Here is a 26221-nt window from a genome sequence, read left to right on the forward strand (position 1 = left end):
TGCTCCTCAGTCCTCTCTCCAGCTATCTGCTGTCGGCGGCAAGGCTGCGCACAGCTGTGTGACGTCACTCACACAGAGCGCAGCTCTGCCCTGCACACACAGCCGAGGACCAGGAAGTGCCGATGAGTAAACTTCAAAGCCTTCACTGCGGCTTCCTGGTCCCGGCCGGACCGGTGCCTGCGCTCTGTGCTGCTCAGATAGCGCAGCGGCAGCGGCCGTTTTAAGTGCGGCCGTCCGTCCCTGCCCGCCCCTGATGTCTGTTGATAAAAAAATAAAAAATAATAATAATAATTTGTTGAAGACGGCCCAGCGGCCGTTTTTTTAGGGCAGCCTGCCGGCCTGGGGGGCAATTGCCTCTCTGCCCCCCGGCCCAGCCCGCCCCTGCACACACAAGTGGCTCAGGTAGCCGAGATGAGATCCTCAGACCCCTTGTGAGACCATATGCTGGTACGGTTGGCCCTGGGTTCCTCCTAATGCAAGACAATGCTAGACCTCATGTGGCTGGAGTGTGTCAGCAGTTCCTGCAAGACGAAGGCATTGATGCTATGGACTGGCCCGCCCGTTCCCCAGACCTGAATCCAATTGAGCACATCTGGGACATCATGTCTCGCTCTATCCACCACAGACTGTCCAGGAGTTGGCAGATGCTTTAGATCCCTCAGGAGACCGTCCGCCACCTCATCAGGAGCATGCACAGGCATTGTAGGGAGGTCATACAGGCACGTGGAGGCCACACACACTACTGAGCCTCATTTTGACTTGTTTTAAGGACAATACATCAAAGTTGGATCAGCCTGTAGTGTGTTTTTCCACGTTAATTTTGAGTGTGACTCCAAATCCAGACCTCCATTAGTTGAAAAATTTGATTTCCATTTTTTTATTTTTGTGTGATTTTGTTGTCAGCACATTCAACTATGTAAAGAACAAAGTATTTCAGAAGAATATTTAATTAACTCAGATCTAGGATGTGTTATTTTTGTGTTCTCTTTATTTTTTTGAGCAGTGTATATATTCCAAAAAGCAGGCAGCATTTCCAAGGTAAAGGTGTGTATATATATATATATATATATATATATATACACATATACACACACAAAATCATAGTTCCTGGCTAGATGTCCTGCTTTCCCTGTTGGTTGCAGGGGGCGTGGCCTAATGGTACCGGTGGGTTTGGCTTAGCGGGTCGGCTGTGTGGTGATAGTGCAGGGGGGGGGGGATGGGGATTGACTAAGTAGTTTCTGCCGTAGGGACTTTGAAGGTTTTTATCACAGCCAGCTTCTGACAGGAATCAGCTGTTTGTAGAGAGGGAACAAGCAGCTGATTCCTGTCACAGTTGGAGCGGGCAGCAGGGAGCCAACCACTGACAGGAGCAGACTGCACATGCGCATGGACGAGCTTCCTCTCAAGCTTCTCCATGTCGCGTGGAGCCATGGACGAACTCAGCTGCAAGGTAGAGCAGGACTAAGGGGGAGTGGCTTATAACTGAAAGAAAAGCAGGCAGGTGTGTTTAATTAAGTATATTAGGGACTTCATTTTTTCCCTGCCTGCCACACTGTAGTGGAGAGTATCTAAAGAGTGGCCAACCCCTTTAAGTCTGACCACAGATTTTCTATTGGATTGAGATCTGTGATGTGACTAGGCCATTCCAACACATTTGCATGTTTCCCTAAACCATTTAAGTATTGCTTTAGGGGTAATTTTCCTGCTGGAAGGTGAACCTCTGCCCTAGCCTCAAATCACGCACAAAGTGGTACAGATTTTGCTCAAGAATATCCCTGTATTAAGCACCATCCATCTTTCCCTCAACTCTGACCAGTTTTCCAGTCCCATCCCCACAGCATGATGCTGCCACCACAGTGTTTCACTGTGGGGATGGTGTTCTTTGGGTGATGTGATGTGTTAGGTATGCGCCAGACATAGCGTTTTTGTTGATGATCTTTCTCCATATATTTTGGGAGTCTCCCACATGCCTTTTCACAAACTCACAACGTGCCTTTTTGTTTTTAGCTGAAAGTAATGGCTTTCTTCCGGCCACTCTGCCATAAAGCCCAACTCTATGGAGAGTACGGCTTATTGTCGTCCTATGTACAGATACTCCAGTCTCTGCTATGGAACTCTGCAGCTCCTCCAGGGTTACCTTAGGTGTCTGTGCTGCCTTTCGGATTAATGCCCTTCTTGCCCGGTTCATGAGTTTTGGCAGGTTTGCTGTTGTGCCATGTTCTTTCCATTTGGTTATGATAGATTTGATGGTGCTCCTGGGGATCATCAAAGATTTGGATATTTTTTTATAACCTAACCGTGACTTGTACTTCTCAACAACATTGTCCCTTACTTGTTTGGAGAGTTCCTTGGTCTTCATGGCAGTGTTTGGTTAGTGATGTCTCTTGCTTAGGTGTTGCAACCTCTGGGGCCTTTCAAAAAAGGTTTGTATATGTAATGACAGATCATGTGACACTTAGATTGCACACAGGTGGACATAATTTCACTAATTATGTGACTTCTGAAGGTAATTAGTTGCACCAGAGCTATTTATGGGCTTCCTAACAAAGGGGGGGAATACATACGCACATGCCAATTTTCTGTTTTTTATTTCTGAACAATAGTTTTATTTATATATTTTTCTCATTTCACTTCACCAACTTATACTATTGTGTACTGATCCATTGCATAAAATTCAGATTAACAAAACATTGAACTGAAGGCTGTAATGTAACAAAACACGAAAAAACTCAAGGGGGGTGAATACTTTTGCAAGGCACTGTATACATGAGTTAGTCTGTCAATGATTGTCAAAAGATCTATAATTACCTTATAATAAGGCCTCATGCACACGGCCGTGCCGTTTTTTGCGGTCCGCAAACCACGGATCCGCAAAAAACAGAATCTGCCCGTGTTGCCTTCCGCAATTTGCGGAACGGAACGGGCGGCGGAATATAAATGCCTATTCTTGTCCGCAAAGCGTGGACAAGAATAGGACATGTTATATTTTTTTAGCGGGGCCACAGGACGGAGCCACGGATGCGGACAGAACACATTGAAGTGAATGGGTGCGCATCGGCGGCTCGGATGCGGACCCAAACAATGGTCGTGTGCATGAGGCCTTACAGCTATCATTAATGTCCTCTTTCCCTTTTCATTGTTCCCTTAAAAGACTATTACTAGGGCTTGTATGTTTCCCAACTTAATGTAAACAGAAGACAGAGGGGCATGCCTGCATTAGACTTCAGAGTGAGGAGGCGTGTCTCTCAGTAATCCAATCTGATTGGCTGGCAGGGAGCTGCTGGGTACAGCAAGTGTGAAGTGAGGGAAAGCAGTTTTGGCCTCAGAGAACTGGCAGAGGAGCCATCTTGAGAAGGTACTCATATTGAAAATGTTTAAACAGCTGTAACTAAGGGAAAAACTCAAGGAAAACAGTGGTATGTGAAGAAACTAAAGATTGCTTTATGCATAATATTGCTGCAGCAGTAACATATAAACATATAAAATAGATTTTTTTTATGAAAACGTGACAGTTACCCTTTAAGTTGCTGCTGTTGGAGCTGGTATTGCTCCTGCCCTTCCCCCCAGCAGCCATGGCAGTGGAACATGAGTGCAGAGGGCCCTGGTCAGACCTGCATGAGGATGGGCGCACACATAGGCAGCGGCCAACTGACTACATAGGATGTCTCGATAGTAGTTCAGTTCGTCCTCCCTCTCAGCGGGTGTAAAAAAGGCCCCCATTTTCGACCATTAGCGAGGGTCTAAAATGGTGGAGAGCCAGTAGTTATCCCTCTGCCGAATGGTGATAATTCTGCTGTCACTACGCAAGCAAGCATGCATTGGGCCATTTGCGCAAGTGACTCGGAGGGACTCCCTGCCTCCATCTCCACTGTATACTGCCACGGTGTGTCTGGGTCATCTGCCTCGTATTCCTCATCGCCCTATAGCTCCTCTGGCTGGTCCTGCTCCTCCTCTCCTGTCACCTATGTAGAAAAACCTCCTATTTCGCTACACATTGCTTGTGCTCCAATGTCCTCCTCCTCCTCTAGTTTAGCCCCCACAGGGCTCATGTGGCCGTGATATGTAGTCGCCATGTCTCCTGTCCCCTGGCTGCCCAGATTTAGTAGCATCTGTTCTAGGACATGAATCAGTGGAATGACGTTGTTCATCCCATAGTCCTTGAGACTGACAAATAAAGTGGACTCTTCAAAGGGCCCGAGCAAATGGCAGGTTTAACGTATGAGCCACCACTGGCTAACATCAAAATTACACAGGGGAGTACCTCTGTCCGCCTGTATTATCAAGAAATCGTTTATGGCTTTTCTTTGTTCATATAATTGGTCCAACATATGGAGGGTGGAATTCCAAAGGGTGGAAACATCACATATCAGCCTATGTTTGAGGACGCCGTTCTGCCGCTGCAGCTCAAGGAGGGTGTGCTTTGCGGTGTACGAGTGGCTGAAGTGCATGCAAAGTTTCCTGGACATTTTCAGGATGTCTTGCAGATGGGGTGAAGACTTCAGGAACGGCTTTACAACCAGATTGAACACATGCGCCATGCAGGGTGCATGGCTCAGCCCTCCTTGATGCAGCGCCGACACCATGTTCTTCCCGTTGTCGGTCACCATGTTTCCAATTTTGAGTTGTCGCGGAGAAAGCCAGGATTCGATTTCTTGATGAAGGATCTGGAGCAGTTCCTCCCCTGTATGACTCCGTTCGCCCAGGCAAACTAGGTGCAGAACAGCGTGACACCGCCGTGCCCTGTAGAAGTACAGTCGTGGCCAAAAGTTTTGAGAATGACAAAAATATTAGTTTTCACAAAGTTTGCTGCTAAACTGCTTTTAGATCTTTGTTTCAGTTGTTTCTGTGATGTAGTGAAATATAATTACACGCACTTCATATGTTTCAAAGGCTTTTATCGACAATTACATGATATTTATGCAAAGAGTCAGTATTTGCAGTGTTGGCCCTTCTTTTTCAGGACCTCTGCAATTCGACTGGGCATGCTCTCAATCAACTTCTGGGCCAATTCCTGACTGATAGCAACCCATTCTTTCATAATCACTTCTTGGAGTTTTTCAGAATTAGTGGGTTTTTGTTTGTCCACCCGCCTCTTGAGGATTGACCACAAGTTCTCAATGGGATTAAGATCTGGGGAGTTTCCAGGCCATAGACCCAAAATGTCAACGTTTTGGTCCCCGAGCCACTTAGTTATCACTTTTGCCTTATGGCACGGTGCTCCATTGTGCTGGAAAATGCATTGTTCTTCACCAAACTGTTGTTGGATTGTTGGAAGAAGTTGCTGTTGGAGGGTGTTTTGGTACCATTCTTTATTCATGGCTGTGTTTTTGGGCAAAATTGTGAGTGAGCCCACTCATGAATGGTCTCAGGATGCTTTACTGTTGGCATGACACAGGACTAATGGTAGCGCTCACCTTTTCTTCTCCGGACAAGCCTTTTTCCAGATGCCCCAAACAATCGGAAAGAGGCTTCATCGGAGAATATGACTTTGCCCCAGTCCTCAGCAGTCCATTCACCATACTTTCTGCAGAAGATCAATCTGTCCCTGATGTTTTTTTTTGAGAGAAGTGGCTTCTTTGCTGCCCGTCTTAACACCAGGCCTCTTCCAAAAGTCTTCGCCTCACTGTGCGTGCAGATGCGCTCACACCTGCCTGCTACCATTCCTGAGCAAGCTCTGCACTGGTGGCACTCCAATCCTGCAGCTGAATCCTGTTTAGGAGACTATCCTGGCGCTTGCTGGACTTTCTTGGACGCCCTGAAGCCTTCTTAACAAGAATTGAACCTCTTTCCTTGAAGTTCTTGATGATCCTATAATTTGTTGATTGAGGTGCAATCTTAGTAGCCACAATATCCTTGCCTGTGAAGCCATTTTTATGCAACGCAATGATGGCTGCACGCGTTTCTTTGCAGGTCACCATGGTTAACAATGGAAGAACAATGATTTCAAGCATCACCCTCCTTTTAACATGTCAAGTCTGCTATTTTAACCCAATCAGCCTGACATAATGATCTCCAGCCTTGTGCTCGTCAACATTCTCACCTGAGTTAACAAGACGATTACTGAAATGATCTCAGCAGGTCCTTTAATGACAGCAATGAAATGCAGTGGAAAGGTTTTTTTTGGATTAAGTTAATTTTCATGGCAAAGAAGGACTATGCAATTCATCTGATCACTCTTCATAACATTCTGGAGTATATACAAATTGCTATTATAAAAACTTAAGCAGCAACTTTTCCAATTTCCAATATTTATGTAATTCTCAAAACTTTTGGCCACGACTGTAGTATGCTGGTGGAGCACTGTGAATTGTCCCTGCAGTGGAGGCTGAGGACACGGTGGAGGATGAGGAGGCAGAAGCGGACATTGTCGCAGGACTAACGGCATGAGAACGTGGAGGTGGAAGCTATTCACCTGGCCAAGTTGCTGGTGTGGCTGGGCAGGAACCACATTTACCCAGTGGGCCGTAAAGGACATATATTGTCCTTGACCATAGTTACCGCTCCACGCGTTGGCGCTGCCGTGCACTTTGGCAGACACCGACAGGCTCAAAGCCTGGCCCACCTTTTGTTCTACATATGTGTGCAGGGCTGGTACTGCCTTTTTGGTAAACAAATGACGGCTTGGGACTCTCCACCTCAGCTCGGCACAATCCATCAGTTCTCTGAAAGGTGTAGAGTCCACGACTTGGAAAGGGAGGGACTGCAGCACCAGCAACTTGGCCAGGAGCACATTCAGCTCCTGCGACGTTGGATGAGTGCACGCATACTGTTGTCTCTTGGCAATCGCTTCAGTGATCGATTGCTGATGGAATGACTGACTAGGAATAGGAGGAGGAGCAGGAGCATCAGGACCAGCAGATGATGGGAAAGACAGACAGCAACCTTCGGCTGAGGGGATGGAGCCTTGACTGCATGAAATTTGCTGCGTGCCACTTGGTGATGCAGCACCAAGCAAGGCTGTAGTACAACTGCACCCAGCCAGCAAGCCACAGGTTTATATCAAGCTTGCGGCCACACCCAGGAAACACCTTAATCCCCACTAGCCAGAATATTAACCCCTTGCTCACCAAACAACAGGGAGGCACACCTTAAAGGGGGAGGGAACATGCAAACCACAAACTACACGTTGCCCCTGGCAATCAATCTGCACGGCAACCGCATCACGGTCAAACACCAATATGACCGTGACAGTAACATTATAAATACTGTGGGCAGTGATGGAGGGCATGACGACTACTGAGGGCTCTATAAAAGTGGCTTATAGATTATAATAAGTGCCCTATAGGGGGGCCTTATTACCACTGGGAGTACTATTTGGGGGGTGGCTTCCAGCTAGCAGTGAGCCCGGTGATGTCACTGGCACTAATGGACATTCTTTAGCGCTGCCCTAGCCTGTAAAATGGCTAGGGCAGCACTAAAGCCCCCCAACGGTGCCGGTCTGTGTTGATCCCATGTTCATATATACCCGCATTATTGAGAAAAAAATGAATATTTGAATATCTGCAAATGTTCCTCTAGGAGCAACGGGGGCGTTACCATTACACCTAGAGGCTCTGCTGTCTCTGCAACTGCTGCTCCCTGTCTACTTTGACAGGGCCTGGCAGTGAAAATGTAATTACACCGGGCCATGTTAAAGTGCAGAGAGCACGGCAGTTACAGAGAGAGCGGAGCCTCTAAGTGTAATGGTAACGCCCCCGTTTGTATGTGAAAAATACTCACCAATGCGGGCACATAAGAACATGGTACCAACACAGATGCCTTCAGCTACCAAGCACACACGTAACAGGTCAGCCCTTTAATTATCCAAGTGTATGAGAAAGTCCTGAGGGATAGCTAAAAGGCCTAGGGAGCATTTTACCATCAGCTATCTAAAAAGTATGGGGGGAGGAAGTCATTGGGGGGAAGAAGATGGCACTAAAGTGCCTAGGGCAGCATAAAATCTAAATACGGCCGTGGCTCCACAGCAGCAGCACGATGTAGTGTCACATATCACACTGCAGGTGTGTGTAGGAAGAGGGGCTGGGAATTTGCTGGGCTCCTCCTCCTACACAGACCAGCAGAGCAATGTGTGACACTACATCAGAATGCAGCAGAATGCAAAAATAAATTCCCCATTAAAGGTGTCCTGTCTGACCCAGGAAGAAGTACATCAGCGGCTTAAAAAGATTAAAATAGACAAATCGCCAGGACTGGATGGCATACACCCCCGTATCCTAAAGGAATTAAGTAATGTCATAGCCAGACCCTTATTTCTGATATTTGCAGACTCTATACTGACAGGGAATGTCACACAGGATTAGCGCATGGCATATGTGGTGCCAATATTCAAAAAGGGGCCAAAAACAGAGCCTGGAAACTATAGGCCGGTAAGTATAACATCTGTTGTGGGTAAACTGTTTGAAGGTTTTCTGAGAGATGCTATATTAGAGCATCTCAACGGAAATAGGCAAATAACGCCATATCAGCATGGCTTCATGAGGGATCGGTCATGTCAAACTAATTTAATCAGTTTCTATGAGGAGGTAAGTTCTAGACTTGACAGCGGCGAATCAATGGATGTCGTATATCTGGACTTCTCCAAAGCATTTGACACTGTACCGCATAAAAGGTTAGTATATAAAATGAGAATGCTCGGACTGGGAGAAAACATCTGTATGTGGGTAAGTAACTGGCTGAGTGATAGAAAACAGAGGGTGGTTATTAACGGTACACACTCAGATTGGGTCACTGTCAATAGCGGAGTACCTCAGGGGTCAGTATTGGGCCCTATTCTCTTCAATATATTTATTAATGATCTTGTAGAAGGCTTGCATAGTAAAGTATCAATTTTCGCAGATGACACTAAACTGTGTAAAGTAATTAACACTGAAGAGGACAGTATACTGCTACAGAGGGATCTGGATAGATTGGAGGCTTGGGCAGATAAGTGGCAGATGAGGTTTAACACTGACAAATGTAAGGTTATGCACATGGGAAGAAAAAATGCAAGTCACCCGTACATACTAAATGGTAAAACACTCGGTAACACTGACATGGAAAAGGATCTAGGAATTTTAATAAACAGCAAACTAAGCAGCAAAAACCAGTGTCAGGCAGCTGCTGCCAAGGCCAACAAGATAATGGGTTGCATCAAAAGGGGCATAGATTCCCGTGATATGAACATAGTCCTACCACTTTACAAATTGCTAGTCAGACCACACATGGAGTACTGTGTACAGTTCTGGGCTGACATAGCAGAGCTAGAGAGGGTTCAGAGGAGGGCAACTAAAGTAATAACTGGAATGGGGCAACTACAGTACCCTGAAAGATTATCAAAATTAGGGTTATTCACTTTAGAAAAAAGACGACTGAGGGGAGATCTAATTAATATGTATAAATATATCAGGGGTCAGTACAGAGATCTATCCCATCAGCTATTTATCCCCAGGACTGTGACTGTGACGAGGGGACATCCTCTGCGTCTGGAGGAAAGAAGGTTTGTACACAAACATAGAAGAGGATTCTTTACGGTAAGAGCAGTGAGACTATGGAACTCTCTGCCTGAGGAGGTGGTCATGGTGAGTACAATAAAGGAATTCAAGAGGGGCCTGGATGTGTTTCTAGAGCGTAATAATATTACAGGCTATAGCTACTAGAGAGGGGTCGTTGATCCAGGGAGTTATTCTGATTGCATGATTGGAGTCGGGAAGGAATTTTTTATTCCCCTAAAGTGGAGAAAATTGGCTTCTACCTCACAGGGTTTTTTGCCTTCCTCTGGATCAACTTGCAGGATAACAGGCCGAACTGGATGGACAAATGTCTTTTTTCGGCCTTATGTACTATGTTACTATGTTACTATGTTACATCCTGCTACTGCTGTGGATTGCCGGTGGCTGAGGAACATAAGGAACTAGACAAGTATATTTTTTTAACTTCCTCTGAAGGGGGCACATATCTGGGCATAGCTACTGTGAAGGGGGCACATATCTGGGCATAACTACTGAGAAGGGGGCACATATCTTAGCATAACTACTGTGAAGGGGGCACATATCTGGGAATAGCTACTGTGAAGGGGCACACATCTGGGCATAAGTGTTGTGAAGGGGCGAACATATTTGGGCATAACTGCTGTGAGGGGGCACATATCTGGGCATAACTACTGTGAGGGGGCACATATCTGGGCATAACTACTGTGAGGGGGCACATCTGGGCATAACCACTGTGAAGGGGCACATATCTGGGCATAACCACTGTGAGGGGGCACATATCTGGGCATAACTACCATGAACTGGCACAAAGGGGGAATAATTACTATGTGGGGGCTTTAAGGGTGTGGTGTGTATAGTTATGCTTTGGGCACAGTTAGAGGCGTGACCAGGTATGAAAAAATAATATATATACATATTGTAAACATATTCACAAGATGTTTTTTATTTGCACGTATATGTTTATATTTGTATGTGTGGTTGGGGAAGGGGGCAGGTACATCCTTTGCACAGGGGCCCTCTGCTGTCTGTGTCTGCCCCTGGGCTTTAGTACAATGTAACTTCACCACAGAACGGCAATTAGGACACAATATTTTTCCTATTTCTACACCCACAAAAAGAAATATAACAATCAAAATTCACCGCAGAACGGCTAATGGGACGTACGTATATTTTCTTTTAATACACCATGTAAATGGCTGTTGTACAATGTAACAACCACAGAACGGCAATTATAATAAATATTTTTTCATTTTTTTATTACACCCCCCCAAAAATGTAAAACAATATCAAATTAATGCAGAATGGCTAATAGGACGTACGTATCTTTCCTATTAATACATACCGTAAATGTCTGTATCACACAGAAATTGCACCCCAATCACAAGCAATTACTGATCTATCATATAGTGCAAACAACCTAAAAATAGCAGTATAACTGCAATTTGGATCCCCAATTAGTGCAGCAAAGTGTAATAGAATTGCTCCTATTACCCAGGCTGTACACTCTCCTATTGCACCCTGTTCTCGTTTTATAGTGTAGATGATTCCACCATATCCTTTCCCTACAGCTTGAATAATCTTTCCCTGAACTTGTAAATCAATTTTTCAGCACAATGAAGTCTTTCCTATCACTGTCCCTAGCGCCTGCTCACGTCTCTCCCTGCACTAAGTACACTGGAAATAGCAGAATCAAAAATGCCTGAGGCTATAGGGCTGGCTGGCTGCTGATTGGCTGCATGCATGGCATTGTGGGTGATCCCTCGTTCCCAGGGTTCTTTGCTCCATGTCCTAACACGTGCAGCAGAAATTTTAGGAAAAAATGTGATTCGTTACCATGAAGCGTGAGGAAATTCGGATTCCGTGCGAATCTAATTTTTCCTGAAATTCGGATCGTAATCCACTTCGTCAACTTCGATTCGCTCATCTCTAATATTAAGTAAGGCCCATTGTAGAAATGCCTATTCTTGTCCACAAAACGGACAAGAATAGGACATGTTATATTTTTTGGGCGGGGCCACGGAACGGAGCAACGGATGCGGACAGCACACGGAGTGCTGTCCGCATCTTTTGCGACCCCATTGATGTGAATGGGTCCGCACCCGAGCCGCAAAAAACTGCGGCTCGGATGCGGACCAGAACAACGGTCGTGTGCATGAGGCCTAAGACTGATTGGAAAGAAGATCAAAGAAGTACAGTCTCTTCCGATAGCTTGCAACCTATGTAGTTTAAATATTTTGGTGCATTGAGATACTGAAGAGGAGAAAACAGAAGAAGGAGACTTATAGATGCACAGTCTGCTGGACATGCCCTACTGTCAGAAAGGAGATCATTAACCTTTTAATGGCAACGGTATCAGCACAAAGTCAAAGGGAGGCTGTGGAGAAGAATGCAAATGGGCAGCTGCAAAGTTTACAGTGTTTTCAAAGCATATGTTTGTGTAGAAGAAACTGCTGAGCTGTACAGTAGATTATACCCCACCACTGTAATTAGTGTTATGTACTTGTATCCACTAACTAATATAAGGTCCATATCAGGACCTACAGCCAAGTAGACTAAAGTTGGCTGTTCTTGCATTGGCTGACACCATAGAACAGTGATAGTGAACCTTTAAGAGACCGAGTGCCCAAACTGCAGCCCAAAACCCACTTATTTATTGCAGAGTGCCAACAAGGCAATTTAACCTGGATACTGAAAAATACCGGCCAAGTTAAGCTGTGGGGGCATGGCTTAAAGAGGACCTTTCACCGATTCTTACACTATGAACTAACTATACAGATATGTAGAGCGGCGCCGGGGATCTCACTGCACTTACTATTATCCCCGGGCACCGCTCCGTTCTCCTGCTATGCCCTCCGGTATCTCCGCTCACTAAGTTATAGTAGGCGGAGATACCAGTCCCTAAGTTATGGTAGGCGGAGTCTGCCCTAGCGCTGGCCAATCGAAGCGCAGAGCTCACAGCCTGGGAGGTTATTTTCTCCCAGGCTGTGAGCTCTGCAATGCGATTGGCCAGCGCTAGGGCAGACTCCGCCTACCATAACTTAGGGAACGGAGATACCGGAGGGCATAACGGGAGAACGGAGCGGCGCCCGGGGATAATAGTAAGTGCAGAGAGATCCCCGGGCGCCGCTCCACATGTCTGTATACTTAGTTCATAGGGTAAGAATCGGTGAAAGGTCCTCTTTAACACAGGCCCCAGTAAAATGAATGCCCCTGTTGGTGCCCCCTAGTATTAAAAATGTCCCATTAGTGCCCCTTATATTAATAATGCCGCAGTAGTTGTCCTCAGTATTAATAAGACCCCCATTATTGGCCCCCAGTATTAATTATGCCTCATTAGTGGCCCCCAATATTGATAAGACCCCCATTAGTGGCCCCCAGCATTACGAATGCCCCATTTGTAACCACCAGAATTAAGAAGGCTCCCATTAGTGGCCCCAATATTAATAATGCCCCAGTAGTGGCCCCCAGTATTAATAAGGCCCCCATTAGTAGCCAACAGTATTAATAATGACTCATTAGTGGTTTAAAATATTAATAAGGCCCCTATTAGTGGCCCCCAGTATTAATAATGTCCCATTAGTGGCCCCAGTATTAATAAGGCCCCCATTAATGGCCCCCAGTAAAATTAATGGCCCCATAGTCTCTATTAGTGGCTCCCAGTATTATTAATGTCCCATTAGAGGCCACGGTATTATTAATGCCCTCTTCCCCACTCTTCTTGTACAAAACAAATAATAATAAAACTCACCTCGTCCATTTGATCACCCCGCAGTTAACACTGGCTGCTCAATGGATGCGCAGGACAAGACCTGCACTCCAACTTGAGGTCCTGCTGCTTCCAGTCAATGAGCGCAGATCATGTCCTGTGCATCCAGTTAGCAGTGAGTGTTCACCGCGGCACGATCAAATGGATGAGGTGAGTTTTTTATTTTTTTTATTTTCTTTAACACAAGCAGAAGAGGCTGTACTAAAGGCTGTACTTATGAGCACTCCACAATGGAAGCGCTCATTAGTAATATTGCATAGGGGGCAACACTACAGTTCCTTGCAGTTCCATGGATCATTTTGGCTACTGTGACTTTTTGGATCAGACTGTTCCTCAGGAGTAAATTTGTTATGAAGATTCTCTACTAGTCCTTTCTGTGTGAAGATAATGGCTTTTACCTCTCTGAATTTGATATAGTGCCCAAACCTTGTTCATAGCCACTTGTCCTTGATCTAAAAGAGAGCTTTATTCTCTATTCTCGCTGGATAATGGCCACATGCATGATCACTCTCCATTGGAATGAATGGCATCTATTGAAAATAGACAAGATGGATGGCACTCTGCCTTTTAAACATGTGGAGAGTCCGGTAATAGCAGTCTAGATATAAAAATATACGGTATTGGGATCTTTGGTAGTATCTCGCCGGGTACGGCTTATTGGCTATTGTATATCCCCAAACGTGTTTCGGAGCACATACTCCTTCCTCAGTGGGTATCTGGGTTATTGAACATTAATTGACTTTTTAGATTTATTTTTTGAGCTGCAGGATTATTCCCAATCTATTTGATTGTATGTTATTGGAATTTTAGGATTTTATGTTTTTTATTCTATTTCAAATAGGGCTTACTCATAATTTTATATTTTTTATGAATAAATATCCTTTTAATAATATATTTATCTCCATTTTATCCATGCTACACCAGTCAATAGAGTGCCATCCATCTTGTCTATACCAAAACGCATTGTCATTTATCAGGCGGTGGGTACGCCTGGGATAGAGCACCTTATCTATGATCCTGAATAGGTGAGCCACTAATTTGTTTTAGATCTATTGAAAATCACCAAGTGTACTTGTACTGGTTAACTTACCTGATCCTGAGATAGTATTCGAATGAGTCTATGAGACCCTTAATTCTCTCTTTAGGGCGTAATTTCCATTTTTTCTATGTTTAACTTGGCAGTACTATGCCAATGTAAATAAAATCAAAATGGTGTCCTTCCATATCTGTAAATCTTAGAGAGAAAAAAATTCTCAATGGGACAGAGCAAAGTAATCTGAATGTATGACTCTGCAACATAGGGAGTGATGTATCAGCAAGGTAATCCTTATTGGAATAGTAGATAGTGTGAGACAGGGATCAGCAACCTCCAGCACTCCAGCTGTTTAGAAACTACAACTCCCATAATGCTTAATTCACTTCCAAGGGAGTTAGAAGAACAGCCAACCATGCTTGCAAGCTAGGAGTTTTAGTTTAATAGCAGCTGGAGTGCCGAAGGTTGTTGATCCTGGTTGTTGAAGAAATATGATTATCTACAATATTAATATTAAATAATATAATAATATATAATAATATTAAATGCTAATAATAATACTGAACAATAAAAAATATTCCTATGTAAGTTCTAGGGGACGGTCAGCAAGGAAAGCACACCAACAAAAGTCTATATTGAGAAAAACAGAAAATATATACAGAGCCAATTGTGCGGCATGAATATTGATAAAACACAAATAAACCACTTTAAAACATTTTGATGAAATAAAACAGACATTTAACAAACCACATCAATGCTATGTTCAAATGCAAGGTTAACTAAATAGTTGATCAAGGAAAGACAAAAAAACACAACCTAAATATCAGGGATGGAGACACAATTAACATCCATAACTTTAAGCCACACAATTTTACTAATACCTGTACCAAAGAATCCTGGCAATAAACTATAAAAACACAACAAATTAACAATTCTCCTGGAAAATAAACCATAAAAACATGATCAACCAACAATATTAAACGATCTAATAACCCAACATAATAACAATTAAGTAATGGAGAATTCATATAGCTACTCAGAATTAGGTTCCTTTTTGGCATGAGTGCTCATAAGCCATCTCCTTCCCAGGAATGAGGCCCAGGAAAATGCTCCCCTTTGTGCCAAATCCTGGATGTTTTATACCCATTTTTGGAACTTGGAACTTACTCCCCCCCCCCCCCACCTATCAGCAAATATTGCCTGCTTATCCTCGAAGGCTTATTTTGATCTTTGTGTGCTTTCCCTCCAAATATGCCCCAGGAGAATGAAAGTGCCTTATTTGCCACATACGTATGTTATACGACGACTTTAATCCATCGTCATTTGCAAATTGTGACAAAATCACACAAAGTGTAGACACACCAATCAGTTGTTATCAAATCTAGTATTCATACCTGGATGGGAGAGTCTTTCTGCCCTCAGGATGCCTTAGACACTTCTCTACACATCCTGATTAGCAATACAGAAAGCTTTTCACCATAACAATTGCTCCAAGAATACTAATTACAAACCTTTTTTGGTTGCTATAAACTGATTCTTCATTCTGATACAATTCACATTAAATTATTTATAACCCAGAAATTTTATGTGATGTAAGGGATCGCTCTCTCTCAGGGGGTCTCAATCACAGATTTCTCGAAGACAACAGATTGAAGTCTAAACGATGCTTTATTTTATAGCACTTTAGCACAATACAGCAACCAAAATAACTCCTGCCCGTCTAGGCACTACCTAATACATAATTCATTCCATGACTCACCTCTCAAGAGTCCAGCAGCCTCCAGGCTGTGACTACAACAACATTAGTACCTTTGGGGGATTGTGGTCCAGAAGTCCACCTGACTCTGGCTGTGCGATCCTCTCTCCGCAGGTATCGCTACACCCCCCCAAACTCAGGCTTCCTCAGCCTTTCTCTCTCACTCTCAGGCATCTTTAGCCTTTTCTTCCCCCTGACTAACACACAGAGGGTTGGTTTTATGCCTCCTTGATTAGAGCAGGCCTCACCTGCGATCACCTCAGGTGAAAGGGAATACCTGTGCCGGAAGGGTGTGGACTGGCAGATCCCACTACCAAACATATCTGACAATCCAAGTAAAATCCAGCACAGAAGAAAATGTATACAAAACTGTCTCAGCAAACTATACTTTGCTGAGATCACTGTAGCTTTCCGGATTTTAGTTATCTCACGCCTTCCCGCACTGTCCACATTACCACAATGACCATATCTTACAATAGAGGACAGAAATGACTGACATTATACATGCTCTATTGTTCTCTTGATAGGCCTAGATAAATATGCAATCAGAAGAGTAGTGTAATGTGAGAAGCCTTGACCAGCCACACTTATCGGATGTTCTAATAGAGTCACCACCTCTCACACCTCTCTGGTCTAACTGCTGGTCTGACAAACGGTATATGCCTAGATTTACATGTTGCAGCCATAATTGTGGCAAAACTGCAGCATTTTGCTTCCGGAAAATGTGGCAAAAACTGCACCATGTATGCAATATGTACACCCAGCGTTAACAAAGATTTCCGGAATTTTTTATCAGAAAACCCTTGTTACTTTGTGAAAAGGCAAATAAAAAGACAACATTCAACAGTCAATGGTAAAATGTAGAATATATATAAGGCTTATTGCCTACAGTAGGTATTGTGGAAAAACAGACTAACATCCATAATAAAAAAAAAAGTTTATCACTTATTGGATATAATTTTTGAGGTCGCTCCAATTTTGGAAGTCACTCCATAGTAGTTCCCGTCCAGCGTCTATTTCTCTGTCTGAACTTTCTAGCATGGCAGATTTCACTTAAAGGGGTTTTCTGGGATTTTCATATTGATGGCCTATCCTCAGGAGAGAAATTCATGGGTGTCCAATTCCTGGCACCCCCACCGATCAGCTGTTTGAAAAAGTCACATCGCTCACCGGAGCTCCAGTGAGCGTTGTGTCCTCCTTAAAGTGCTGTGCATTTGATAGCCGTTATGCTTGGCATAGCAGCTCAGCCCTATTCACTTCAAAAGGCCTGAACTGTGCCTAGGTCATGTGACTGATAGTGTTGGTCGAGCACCATAGTGCTCGGAGGCTCGGGCCGAACACATCGGGATGCTCGGGTGCTCGGTAGCACTATGGAAGTCAATGGGAGAACCCGAGCTTTAAACCAGGCACCCCCTGCTCTGAAGAGGGGAGGGTGCCTGGTTCATAGGAAAAGGTCAGAAATTGATGGAAACACCACCTAAATGGTTCGGGAACAGCATGGTGAGGATGTCTCGATGCATCTTGGACTTCCAGGTCGCTGCTGGGAACGATGTTGTCCGAGTAGTACGCCACTTTTACAGACTGACAATAGTATGCACAAAACCGAAGATAAAATTGATTTTAGAGGAAAAATTGTTAGAAAACATTCTTTGTGGTATATTTACTTGTATATAAAGTGCAAGTGCTGCCAAAAATTACAAGGAAGAGGCACTCTAATACAACCTGTATATCACATAAAGGAGGGCCTCATTCACATTATGGTACAATTGTTCAGGTAGTGGGACTCCTACACTAATAAAGCCAATGTACGAAGTGAAAGGGCTGCCAAAAATTACAAGGAACCGGCACTCCTATACACCCTTTGTTACACATAAAGGAGGGCATCATAAACAGCCTTGAAAAATTATGGTTGATGACCTGCTGGTGACCTTCAAAAACATTTGGAGCAAGGATCTGATGATCTGACCATCTAAAACATTATGGGTGAGGTCCTGCTGCCGCTTTGGTGACTCTAGATAACCTGGGCCCGATCGCACGTCCCAGTGACGGCGACGATCCATTCGGATGTCTACCCTATCAACTTTCGATGTTATTTTCAAAGCGAACCACGGTGACCATGGGTAACGGGGAATCAGGGTTTGATTCCGGAGAGGGAGTCTGAGAAACAGCTACGGCTACCGCTTCCAAGCAAGGCAGCATGCGCGCAAATTACCTATTAGGAATAATTAGGTGAGGTCCTGCAGGTGAGCTGACCCTGTAAAGGATTGTAGGTGAGGGCCTGCTGGTGAGCTGACCCTCTAAAAGATTGTAGGTGAGGGCCTGCAGGTGAGCTGACTCTCAAAAACATTATATGCGAGGGCCTGCAGGTGATCTGACCCTCTAAAAAAAATTATGCGAGTGCCTGCTGCTGAGCTGACCCTTTAAAACATTATGGTTTAGGGCCTGCTGCTGAGCTAACCATTAAAAAAAATTCTGGTAGAGTACCTGCTGCTTAGCTGACCATTGAAAAAATTTACAGTGTTCAAATCAGGCCGGGTCTCCTGAATACTTCAGCTAGGAATAATGGAATAGGACTCCGGTTCTATTTTGTTGGTTTTCGTAACTGGGGCCATGATTAAGAGGGATGGCCGGGGACATCCGTATTGCGTCGCTAGAGGTGAAATTCTTGGACCGGCGCAAGACGAACCATAACGAAAGCATTTGCCAAGAATGTTTTCATTAATCAAAAATGAAAGTTGGAGGTTCGAAGACGATCAGATACCGTCATAGTTCCGACCATAAACGATGACGACCGTCGATCCGGTGGCATTATTTCCATGACCCGCCGAGCAGCTTCCGTGAAACCAAAGTCTTTGGGTTCCGGGGGGAGTATGGTCGCAAAGCTGAAACTTAAAGGAATTGACGGAAGGGCACCACCAGGAGTGGAAGCCTGCTGCTTAATTTGACTCAATACGGGAAACCTCACCCGGCCCTGACACGGAAAGGATTGACAGATTGATAGCTCTTTCTCGATACTGTGGGTGGTGGTGCATGGATGTTCTTAGTTGGTAGAGCGATTTGTCTGGTTAATTCCGATAACGAATGAGACTCCTCGATGATAACTAGTTACGCGACCCCCGGCAGTGAGAATTGTGTTGACCAGAGTCTTGGATAGTGAGACTAGACTTGTAGATGAGGGCCTGCTGGTGAGCTGACACTCTAAAGAATTATATGCGAGTGCCTGCAGGTGAGCCAACCCTGTAAAACATTATATGCGTGGGCCTGCAGGTGAGCTGACCCTGTTAAAGATTGTAGCTGAGGGCCTGCTGGTGAGCTGACCCTCTAAAAATTATATGGGAGGGCCTTCAGGTGAGCTGACCCTGTAAAAGATTGTAGGTAAAGGCCTGCTGGTGAGCTGACCCTGTAAAAAATTATATGCGAGGGCATGCTGGTGATCTGACCCTGTAAAACATTATATGCGAGGGCCTGCTGGTGAGCTGACACTGTAAAACATTGTAGGTGAGGGCTTGCTGGTGAGCTGACCCTCTAGAAAATTATATGTGATGGCCTTCAGGTGAGCTGACCCTGTAAAAGATTGTAGGTGAAGGCCTGCTGGTGAGCTGACCCTGTAAAAAATTATATGCAAGGGCCTGCTGGTGATCTGATCCTGTAAAACATTATATGCGAGGGCCTGCTGGTGAGCTGACACTCTAAAAAAATATATGCAAGGGCCTTCAGGTGAGCTGACCCTGTAAAACATTGTAGGTGAGGGCCTGCTGGTGAGCTGACCCTCTAAAAAATTATATGTGATGGCCTTCAGGTGAGCTGACACTGTAAAAGATTGTAGGTGAAGGCCTGCTAGTGAGCTGACCCTGTAAAACATTATATGCAAGGGCCTGCTGGTGAGCTGACCCTCTAAAAAATTATATGCGAGGGCCTGCAGGTGAGCCAACCCTGTAAAACATTATATGCGTGGGCCTGCAGGTGAGCTGACCCTGTTATAAATTGTAGGTGAGGGCCTGCTGGTTAGCTGACCGTCTAAAAAATTATATGCGAGGGCCTGCTGGTGAGCTGACCCTCCAAAAAATTATATACGTAGGCCTGCAGCTGAGCTGACCCCGTAAAACCTTATATGTGAAGGGCATATATGCAAGGGAATTATATGCGACAAATAAGCATGTTGATATGATAGAAGAGGAGGAGGATGAGAAAAGGAAGATTCAACCATATACCCTTGTTTGTGGTGAAAAGGGTGCATGGGAATACAGTGTATTCAGTACATTACTGTATAAACAACACATTTAAAGTGCCTTTTTGTTCATCAGCTTTTCTCTGGTGGAGTCGAGAAGTCATGGTCAATCCAGGCCTTGTTCATTTTTATAAGAGTCAACCTGGCAGCATTTTCAGTTGACAGGTGGATACGCTTATCTGTTATAATGCCACCAGCAGCACTAAATATCCGCTTAGATAAAACGCTGGCGGCAGGGCAGGCCAGCACCTCCAAGGCGTAGAGCGCCAGTTCGTGCAACGTGTCCAGCTTGGACACCCAGTAGTTGTAAGGCACTAATGGATCATTAAGAATGCTGACACGGTCTGCTATGTACTCCTTCACCATCTTCCAAAATTTTTCCCTCCTTGTGACACTAGGCCGCGCATCAGGGTGAGGTTGCTGGTGGGGTGTCATGAAACTGTCCCAGGCTTTGGAGAGTGTTGCCCTGCCTCTGTTGGAACTGCTGTGTGTTCCCCTTGTCTCCCCTCCTCGGTTGGTCAAGGAACTACAGACTCTGCCGCCAGCGTTGTCAGATGGAAAGTTTTGGAGCAATTTTTCAACAAGGGTCTTCTGGTATTGCACCGTTTTACTTGTCCTCTCCACCAGAGAAATAAGGCCTCATTTACACGGGCGTTGCAGGTGCGTTGCGGGAAAATGCAATTTTTTTTCGCGCAACTGCAAAGGGTTTACACGCGTGTGAAAAATATTGGCTTGTTCGGTACCTAGACCCGAACCCGGACTTCTTCACAGAAGTTCGGGTTTGGGATCGGTGTTGTGTAGATTTTATTATTTTCCCTTATAACATGGTTATAAGGGAAAATAATAGCATTCTTAATACAGTAAAGTATTAAGTACTAAGTAAATTAGGGATGGAGGGGTTAAAAAAAAAAAGATAAACTCACCTCATGCACTTGTTCGCGCAGCCCAGCTCGTCTTCTTTCTTCTTCCTTGAGGACCTGGGAGGAAAGGGACCTTTGGTGACGTCACTGCACTCATCACATGGTCCATCACCATTATCAGACACAACCATGCCTGGTTGTAGGTTGCAGGGCCGTCTTTGCCGCAGGGCAAAAGGGGAAGCTGCCTCGGGCCCAGTTGATCCTGGGGGCCCAAGGCAGCTCAGTTTCCCAAATCCCACATTCACTTGTCTATGCAAGCGAGCGGCGTGTGGCTCGCTTAGGGCCGTCATCAGGGGGGTAAACCGATACCCCAGTAAGTTGCCCGGACCCCGGGGGGGCCTGGCCGGTCCCGAGCCATTTTTTTTTTTTTTTGTGTCAGCGTTTTCAAGCGCCGTCCAGCTCATCAATATTCACTTCGCTGGGCGGCTTCTGCTGTCCCTGACGCTCCAAGATCCCGCGCATGCCCAATAAAAAGCTATGGGCATCGGTTTCACTTGCAGCTTCTGGGCATGCGTGGGATACCTTGCCAGGCACTCCCAGTGGCCACAATGATACTGCGCCTGCGTCCCATAAACGTCTCTGAGGTGGCTTCAGCTGCGCCGATGCCGGCTTTGTGAAATTGTGATCACAGCCACTACATGTCTTGCTGCAGAAGCCGCCCAGTGAAGTGAATATTGATGAGCTGGGTGGTGCTTGAAAACGGCGGTTGGGGGCCCTGGCTGGGCACAAGTGGAGCTGAAACGCCGCACCTTGGGCGCAAAGGAGAGCGATTCTATCAGGTTATCAAACATGATTTTACTGTATTTATAAGGTGGACAGGGGGTATACTTATATGCTTTTAATACACATTAGAAGACCTATGCCGACATATATATAGCTAAAAATGCTTATTGGGCCTGACAGTGTCCCTTTAAAGTTAAAGTTACTGTCTGCAGGATACTGATTACAGTTTATAAATGTATACTACTGTGAGCGGCGGGTAGGGGGATCTATGAATGACGGCATTGTTATAGGGAGGGGGATCTGTGTATGACACTGTTATGGGGGGGGTCTGTGTATGACACTTATGGGGGGGATCTGTGAATGACACTGTTATGGAGGGGGATCTGTGCACTGTTATGGGGAAGAGGATCTGTGGATGACACTTATGGGGGATCTGTGGATGACACTGTTATGGTGGGGGATCTGTGGATGACACATAGCATAGGATGCTATATACGGTAAGTGTCATCCACAGATCCCCCTCCATAACAGTGTCATCCACAGATCCCCCTCCATAACAGTTTCATCCACAGATCCCCCATAACAGTGTCATACACAGATCCCCCATAACAGTGTGTCATCCACAGATCCCCCATAACAGTGTGTCATCCACAGATCCCCCATAACAGTGTGTCATCCACAGATCCCCCATAACAGTGTGTCATCCACAGATCCCTCCTAACAGTGTGTCATCCACAGATCCCTCCTAACAGTGTGTCATCCACAGATCCCCCCTAACAGTGTGTCATCCACAAATCCCCCCTAACAGTGTGTCATCCACAGATCCCCCCTAACAGTGTGTCATCCACAGATCCCCCCCTAACAGTGTGTCATCCACAGATCCCCCCTAACAGTGTATCATCCACAGATCCCCCCTAACAGTGTGTCATCCACAGATCCCCCATAAAGTGTAACTGCCAGTTAATTTTTTTTTTTGCTAAAGTGTAGGGCAAGTGATAGGTAACATTTTTAGAATATAGTTTATTTAGCCAAAACGTTTAATTTTAGTAGAAAACTGTGTCTGAAATGGCCCTTAGCAGCGCTCTCTGAAATGAGCGTTGCTAAGGGCCACCCGTCTTCTATTTGAATAGGGGAGACGGGCTGTGCGGGAGCTGTGCTTCTGCCTCCCGTGCTTCCCCGGTGGCCACAGACGTCTTAAAATCTAATGCTCGGGTACACTAACTAACCTGCCTTCCCTGCGATAATAACTCAAGAAGACGGATGGACCTTAGCATTTCAGGGGGCCCAAAGAAATTCTTAACCAGGGTCCAATCAATATTAAAGATGGCCCTGGTAGGTTGCGTTGCGAGAGCCACAGTTCAGTCGGGTCTCTTATCCCCTGCCACAGCTCTGCGGCAGTGTGCTGTTTGTCCCCTAAGCATATCAGCTTCAGCACGGCCTGTTAACGCTTCCCCACTGCTACACTGCTTCTGGCTACTGACTGATGACTGACTGGTGCTGCACACGGATAATTCAGAGGTGGAAGTTGAGGAGGAAGCGGAGGAGGAGAAGTGGGGGTTGGAGCCACCCTGATCGACGTAGGGCCCACAATCCGTGGCATCGGTAGCACCTGTGCCATCCCAGGGTACGACTCGATCCCGGCCTCAACGACATTCACCCAGTGTGCCGTCAGGGAAATGTAGCGTCCCTGGCCGAATGCACATGTCCATGTGTCCGTGGTTAAGTGGACCTTCCTAGTAACTGCGTTGGTCAGGGCACGTGTGATGTTACGGGACACATGTTGGTGTAAGGCGGCACAGCATACCTTGAAAAATAGTGGCAGCTGGGTAAAGCGGGACAGCCGCCGACATGAGGCTGCGGAAGGCCTCAGTGTCCACAAGCCTAAATGGCAACATTTCCAGGTCCATTAATTTGGAAAGCTGCGCATTTAGTGCTATGGCCTGTGGGTGGGTGGCTGGGTATTTGCGCTTGCGTTCAAATGCCTGGGGTAAGGACATTTGTACGCTGCGCTGGGACACGAATGTGGATGTGGTCGCTGATGGTTTCTTGCGAAGGTCCATGTGCAGGGCGGGAGGCATCCGGGCCTGCGCCTTTGACAGGGGATTGGCCAGCACGTAACACAGGGGAAGAGGAGGCAGTGGTGTGACCCGCAGACACAGATTGTGGACCCAGGCGTTCGGCCCAGCTATTACGGTGCTTTGACGCCATGTTGCAGTTCATGCTGGTGATGGTGAGGTTGCTAGTGTTCACGCCCCTGCTCATTTTTGTATGGCACAGGTTGCAAATTACAATTCTTTTGTCGTCCACACTTTCCTCAGAAAAGTGCCAGACTGCGGAACACCTACCCCTTGACAAGGGAGATTTCCACAAGGGGGTGCTCCAGGGGAACAGTTGCGGGCCTGTTTGGTGTGGCCCGCCTTCTCTCTTTTGACACCCCACTGCCTCTTCCAGCCTGTTGCGGTGCAGCAGATCCCTCCCCCTCTCTACTGCTGTCCTCGCTCGGCTTTCCACTTTCCCAGGTTGGGTCAGTGACTTCATCGTCCACCACCTCCTCTTCCACTTCCTCTGTCTGCTCATCCTCCTGACTTGTTGACCTAACCACTACCTCAGTTATTAACAACTGTGTCTCATCCTCTTCCTCAACCTCTTGAGACAGTAATTGCCGTAGAGTTATTGGCAACTGTGTCTCATCATCATCCACCTCATTAAACAGTAATTGCCGTTCCCCACCGTCATCTTCTTGTGATTGTGGATGCTCAAGAGTTTGGGAATCATGGCACAAGATCTGTCCCTCTTCAAGCGTGCTTGGCGAGAGGGCCAAATTAAGGAATGGCGCTTTAAAGAGCTCCTCGGAATAAACAAGTGTGGGATCACTTGTTTGCCCAGACTCTCCATGGTGGGAGGAAGGATGATCAGGGTGAGGATTGGGTTGAGCAGACTCTTGGCTACTGAGACTGGACTTGGTGGAAAACAGGGTGCTGCTTAACCGACTGGAAGCATTATCTTCTGCAATCCAACCGACCACCTGGTCGCACTGGTCTGACTTCAAGAGTGGTGTCCTGCGCTGCCCTGCAAACTGGGACATGAAGCTAGGTATCTTGGATGATTGTTTTTCTTGTGCTTTGGCAGCAGGCACAGTTTTACCGCACTTACTGCTCTCCTTCTTCATATTAAATGTTATATACAGTATGATTGAAAGTCTGTCACACGTACAGTAGTGTAGGATTTGGAAGTGTATGCGCGAACAAATTTAAAAAGGTATTTGGGATGTGGAAACGTCACATAGGAGATATCCCGCAATTAATGTCAATGCTGTCACCAGCAGCTAATGAAAAATTACAGGGAATGTCACAGGTTTTTGGGATGAGGAAACGTTATACAGGAGAGGTACCACTGGTAATGTCACTGTACACAGCGTCTACGCAAAAAAGCGCACATATTACACTGCATAAGTGGCCCGTCTATTGACAAAGTACAGTCGTGGCCAAAAGTTTTGAGAATGACACAAATATTAGTTTTCACAAAGTTTGCTGCTAAACTGCTTTTAGATCTTTGTTTCAGTTGTTTCTGTGATGTAGTGAAATATCAATTATATATATATAATATTTCAAAGGCTTTTATCGACAATTACATGACATTTATGCAAAGAGTCAGTATTTGCAGTGTTGGCCCTTCTTTTTCAGGACCTCTGCAATTTGACTGGGCATGCTCTCAATCAACTTCTGGGCCAATTCCTGACTGATAGCAACTAGAGTTGAGCGAACACCTGGATGTTCGGGTTCGAGAAGTTCGGCCGAACTTCCTGGAAATGTTCGGGTTCGGGATCCGAACGCGACCCGAACTTCGTCCCGAACCCGAACCCCATTGAAGTCAATGGGGACCCAAACTTTTCGGCACTAAAAAGGCTGTAAAACAGCCCAGGAAAGAGCTAGAGAGCTGCAAAAGGCAGCAACATGTAGGTAAATCCCCTGCAAACAAATGTGGATAGGGAAATGAATAAAAATAAAAATAAAATATATAAAAATAAACCAATATCAATTGGAGAGAGGTCCCATAGCAGAGAATCTGGCTTCACGTCAGCAGAGAATCAGTCTTCATGCAATAGCAGAGAATCTGGCTTCACGTCACCCACCACTGTAACAGTCCATTGTCATATATTTAGGCCCCGGCACCCAGGCAGAGGAGAGAGGTCCCATAACAGAGATTCAGGCTTCATGTCAGCAGAGAATCAGTCTTCATGTCATAGCAGAGAATCAGGCTTCACGTCACCCACCACTGGAACAGGCCACTGTCACATATTTAGGCCCCGGCACCCAGACAGAGGAGAG

The sequence above is a fragment of the Bufo bufo genome, chromosome 1 (genome assembly GCF_905171765.1).
Source record: "Bufo bufo chromosome 1, aBufBuf1.1, whole genome shotgun sequence".
NCBI lineage: Eukaryota > Metazoa > Chordata > Amphibia > Anura > Bufonidae > Bufo > Bufo bufo.